Below are 5,703 nucleotides of genomic sequence, written 5' to 3' on the forward strand. Positions count from 1 at the left end.
TGTTGTCATGAAGTGTTCATTGGTAAATAATGACACTATTAATGCAAAGTTGCTCAAAAAGTTGCATTAAAAGCCCATTGAAAGTCCCAACTTTGTATTAAAGTGCCATTGTTTACAAAATAATACGAAGTTGGCACTTTTAATGGACTTTTAATGCAACTTTTTTGAGCAACTTTGCATAAAAAGGAGTTATAAACAACATTCATAAAGACTCCTTCATGTTCATGATAGTATCATGTCAGTCTTATGAACATCCTGTCAAATAAAGCGTCTCTGGCCTTTTTACCCTTCCTCTTCTCCTATTGTGTTATTTATCTTTTTCAGACTGACGCCTGTTCTTAGGCTGTGAGTCAGAGCTGATTGAGCAACATGGGTAGAGTCCTGTGACAAAGCTGTATTTCTATATTCTTTCAAAACAACATGCAACACTATGTTGTATAATTTAGTGTCTTCAGTATCTGAGCTACATAGCCTCTGAACTTTTACAGAAAGTATTTATATTTGTGACTTTCTGGGTTGTCGTTCTTTTCCTGAGTCCCAAATTCAGCCAAGAGGTGGATGTGGTTTTTAAAGCCAAGAATAAGAAGTCATTATCTGGTTGGCTGTGAATGAAATACTTTAACCCTTGCATAATGGTGTGAGAAAAAAAAAAACATTAGCATGCGCAGATCTAGCTAGACTTCCTCTATGTAGCTGCGACAAATACTTTCATGTTTGTCATGTTTGAGCATGTCTACTTCTGCAGCAAATGGTTAAATATTTCAGCAAAACCCTTCACATGAGTAATAAACAACCTGACTGCTCACAGATCTTCAAATGGGCTTCCTTTTATGAAAAAAAAAAAAAAGAAAAAAAGTCACTGAAAAACTCAAGATGGTTTCCTAAAATGATAGATACTGTTATCATTCTCCTATGTTGCTTTCCAAATTTCCCAATGCTTCTACTGGGAAATAAAACATATGACCTGAGAGGTGAGCGTGCACATTTTAATGAAACAAAGGCTTCACTGTTGATCAGGCATAAGCAAATTATCATGAATGAGTTTAATTGCTTTTCTTTCCCAGGTCTGGGACTCTCGCTGGCACTCCCCAGTGACTCAGGCAGAATGCCCCTTTGTGGTTGAAGTAAAATGCACTGGGATTCAAAGACATTTTCACTTTCACAAAGCGGACAACACGCCACATGTGAGTTCAAAAGTGGCCTGAGCAGCAATGCTAATTACAGAGCAACGCTGGAGAATTTTTGTCCTCATGTTTTTAATGTGGCACCAGAAGCTCTCAACACTTTGTTTTAAGCTAAAATCTAAAGCATTGAGTTTGTCTGTCAGGACTCTGGGTTTTGGAGTTTGGCTTCAATCTTTATCATTATGTCTTAGTTCTCTTTTTGGGTTTTTTGATTGTATTGTTTGAGGTATTTAGTGTTATTAGCTCTCCTTATTTTCAATCCTTCATAGCGTTTCTAGTTAGGCTTTTTCCTTTAGTTACCTTAGGTTCAGTTATTCTTGAATGTCTGAGTCCATGTCGAGCTTTTCTTAGTGATTATAGTTTATTTTTATTTAATCCTTCTATCTACTCCTTATTTCATCCTCCCTGTAGTGTTTCTAGTCATGTTTATTTCTGAGTTATTTTCATTAACCCAGGTTCAGTTATTCTTACATGTCTGAGTTTAGGGATACCTTTCTTTAGTAGTTCCAGTTAAGTTATTTCTTAAGTCCTTCTAGCTTCCCTGGTAGTGTTTCTAGTTTTCTCATTTTGTCACTTTAGGTTTAGTCTTTTGCCTGAATCTGTGTCCATCCTTCTTTAGCGATTCTAGTTAGGTTATTTCTTTGTTTACTCCAAGGGTATCCAAAGTCGGTCCTCTAGGGCCGGCTTTAGTTCTCTCCCTGGTGGTAGTAACAACTTTTTCAGCTTGTCAATATTCCTCTTAGGGCTTCTAATGAGCCATGATTTGATCCAGGTGCGTTAAACCAGGGAGAGAACTAAAACATGCAGGATGCCGGCCCTCAAGGACCGACTTTGGACACCCCTGGTTTAGTCCTAGTCACCCTAGCTCTACGTCCCCTAGTTCTTACTATTGTTAGATCAGCCTTCTTTCTGTTTAGGTTTGTTTATGTTTTTCCCTCAGTTCTTTTTGTCTTCTAGTTTATCAGGTTTTCTGTAGTATTAGTGTTTCTTTAGTTTTAGAAGTATTTTCAGCTCCTCCCTGTTTTCCCCAGCACATCTCCACCTTCTCCCAGCCCCTCATCTAGCTCCTGTGCCAACTATTCACACCTGTAATCGCTCATTTCATCTAGTTTGGCTCCATTTACTCCCTCGCAGTACTTAAGCTCCTCTATTTCAGTCACAACTCTCCAGTCTGTCTCGTTACCCTGCTCGTCTCTATGCTTCTTGCTACCCATGTTGTTCCCTGTTGTCTTCAGTTTGCTTTGTTTTTCTTTTTGGATTTTCCTGGCTCATTGAATTTTTTGTAATTTGAATTTCTTTATCAAAACATCCACAACATTCAACGTCTTCTGCCTGCTGCTATTGGGTCCCAATCTACACGCATCGTTACATTGTCTATATATTCCATGTTTTTAATTCATTGTCTCTCTCTGAGGGAGAACATTGAGGAAATGCTGCTGAATCAATGAAACAACTGCGAGCCTAAATATGAATAACGACAATAGTATAGAAGTAACAGGGAAGATGATGAGAGTAGAAAAATGACCGAGAAAATAGAGGCAATGCTGGAATAAGAACTGATTGAAACTACAAAATACTTGAGATTAAGGACAATCACCACAAATATTCAGGCAGAAGGTTCAGAGTTAATATTTCTACATGTAAAAAGACTAAGTGAATGTGAGGAATTTTACTTTATTGTTCATGCTTATGTGCAAAGTCAGTATTTTTATTTTTTTTTTTTACAAGAACAGCTGCTGTAACTAATTAATCAGCGAGAGCAGAGGATCCAAATATTTCATTTAAAAAAAATCCTGGACAAAATACGTAACATATGTTTACATAGTCGCACACCGTTCTAAGTGACATCCTGTCAAAATAGATTTTTTAAAGATTTTTTATTATTATTATTATCTGTAGTGGTTTAATCCAGAGACAAAAAGTTTTTTTGCTCAATCGTTTTAGGAAGACGGTACAGCAGTCGCCTCCACATGTTGTTTTGGCTCATAAAATAAGAAATATAAGTGATAAAGACTTCAAAAAGTTTGTATTTTATTTACATAGTTTACACATGAAGCCAGAAAACCTGAAGCTTCCCTGAAAATAATTCACCTGGACTTCGATACCTCAAAATAAAAGCTTAATTTAAAAAGGCAACAATTACTACTTTGTTTGTAAATCTTAATCTAAATGTTGTCGTACATTCAGAGCAATTGACATCTAGATTTAAGGGTGTTTGAAATAATTATGCCTTAATGATTATTTATCTATTCTGATAAATTCTGACAGAACAGATAAAAAAAAAAAAAAAAATGGAAGAGAGACGTACAAAAGCCAAAAATGGCTCTGACGCTCATTCTAATACTACAAGAATATCTTAAAGGGTTAAAAAGAAAAGACTGAATAGCTATGAAATTATCAGTAAAGTTAATAGAAAAAGATAAGGTACAAAACACAAAAAAAAGTGATCAAAATCCAAATGCAAGTGTTTACAACTTGTGCAGCTCTCTTGCTTGAATCTGTCAAGAGTTGAACGTTTGCGTTCAACAGGTAATTATAACAGCATTGATTATAATTACGCGATAAGTATAATCAAGATGACATCTGATTATGACATCTGCTGAAGATGACAGATGAATTATTGTGAGATATGAAATCTTTGAGCTGGCTCAGGTTACCATAAAAACTGGATGACAGTTTTTATGGTGGAAAAGTTTAAAGTGGGACTTTTGAAAAGCAGAGGGGAAAACAGGACAGTTGAGGTGATGCCTTGAGAGAAAACTTTATTTACAGAGACATGTTGTCAGATAAGAGCTGCTTAGATAAAAACCAGAGCATAAGTTCTCCCTCAAAACCACATTATAGCATTAAAAAAAACCTGCCAAACAAAACAAAAACAGAGTCAAGGGTAGTGGACTAGCTGTGCCTCTTCCCTGGAAATGAATTCATAAGACGTTGTACATAATTAACTTTTCCATTGCCGGCCTGTGTGAGGGAGTCCCGGCTAACAATAACCTCCCCTGGTTTCAGGCCGGCACGCTGTGGATGGAGTCGACAGGGGCCTCACACTGACCACACCGACAGAGCAACTCACCGTCTACCTCAGTTGCATTCACAGACAAATGACTGCTGTGTTCCCTCTGTGTATGAGCTGCTTCAGGCCTTATGAAAACACACAGTTGGATGAAAAATTCCCTTCTGGTTAGTCAGAGCTCAGACAGTTTTCAGGAAGCAGCAGGGAGGAGCATCATCTCCTACAGTTACAGTTACAGCATGCATGTAAAACTGCAGCAGAGACTGATTTAAATACAAAGAAATTGTATGGAAATGTAACTGTAAGTTCACAGTGTTTTCTAGTACGTCTTTCAGTTTTCTATTATTTTTGCATGTTTTTGCATGTTGTGGTGCACATTATGCACTTTTTTGTGGTTGGATCAGAGACTTTTATTGGTTGTGTGTCGGGGAACCTTTCAGCTGACCGTGAGGAGTAAAGAATCCGATTTAAGATAAAAAAAAAAAGTTGATCTGAAAGTGGCTGAATACAGTGAAACCTGGATTTGGGAGCCAAAGATAAACAGCAAAAGGAGAAGCTTTTTCTTTAGATACCTAATGTTTAGTTGTTTTTTTTTTTTTTGTTGTTGTTGTTTTGTTTTTCTTCCACCAGTAGGAATATTTCAGAGTCAGAGAACACTTGGTAGCAAAAATCTTTGATGTCTGAAAGTGGCTGATGAGATATCAGTTTAGAACAGACTGGCTGATGAGTGTGTGCAACCTTCAATAAAGAGAGAGCAGCTCACACACTCACATCACCTCCTTACATTACCATTCATGATCTAAAATGTTAGTGTGTTCATCTTTGTTTTTTACAATCTGTCATTTGTTTTTTGTTTCTATCCTTTAAAAAAGGATCAAAATCCTTCTTTAGTTTAAAAAAAAACAACACATTGCAGTGGTTGCTTTCTCAAACTCTTAACTCTTGTTTGGAGATCTGTCCTCTGCACCTCTGTGAGTCACTTCCTGTCACTTCCCCTCACTTCTCGCCCGTTTGTCAGAGGCTCTCAGAAATCAGAAGATGCATGTGACTGGCCCCTTTACCGCACAAAACGTCACTCACTTCATGTGACCTGTTGTTTTTTTTGGTGAACACATGAATAAAGATGTGCCAGAAATGTAAAGCATGAATGTTATGAGACATAATTTGTGAATTGAAAAAAGCTAAAAAAAAAAAAAAATAAAAAAAAAAAACAGATTTAAGTTTCAAGATACATACTGAGGTCTCTGTTGGTGTCCCTGTAATATTACTGAAAAAAAATGCAAGATACAATGTTTGCTTATGAAAGAAGCCCTCTCTATTTGTTTTTTATGAATGAAGAGACAAAGAGGAATTAGCTGGTTTCACATTTCCTGTACTCGCCTAGGGAAATTACTTAAAAAATCCATTGACCAACAAAATGCCCTCAAAGGTCAAATTGTTGACATTTTTTTCATTGATGCACATGAATTTTGTATTCTTCTCAGTGTGAAAAAGTTGCTTCCTCAT

General features: G+C 36.7%; 1 long non-coding RNA gene across 1 annotated transcript; it reads left to right on the top strand.

Annotated features, from left to right (window-relative positions):
* Window positions 1-343: 343 nt before the first annotated feature.
* LOC148155284 (uncharacterized) lies at window positions 344-5,424 on the top strand. The gene is made up of 2 exons (XR_015765424.1): window positions 344-1,184; window positions 4,194-5,424. It is a non-coding gene; the product is annotated as an uncharacterized LOC148155284 (long non-coding RNA).
* Window positions 5,425-5,703: the final 279 nt, after the last annotated feature.

Source organism: Poecilia mexicana, unplaced genomic scaffold (genome assembly GCF_051168715.1).
Source record: "Poecilia mexicana isolate PSO_F unplaced genomic scaffold, ASM5116871v1 scaffold_15, whole genome shotgun sequence".
NCBI classification, from domain to species: Eukaryota; Metazoa; Chordata; class Actinopteri; order Cyprinodontiformes; family Poeciliidae; genus Poecilia; species Poecilia mexicana.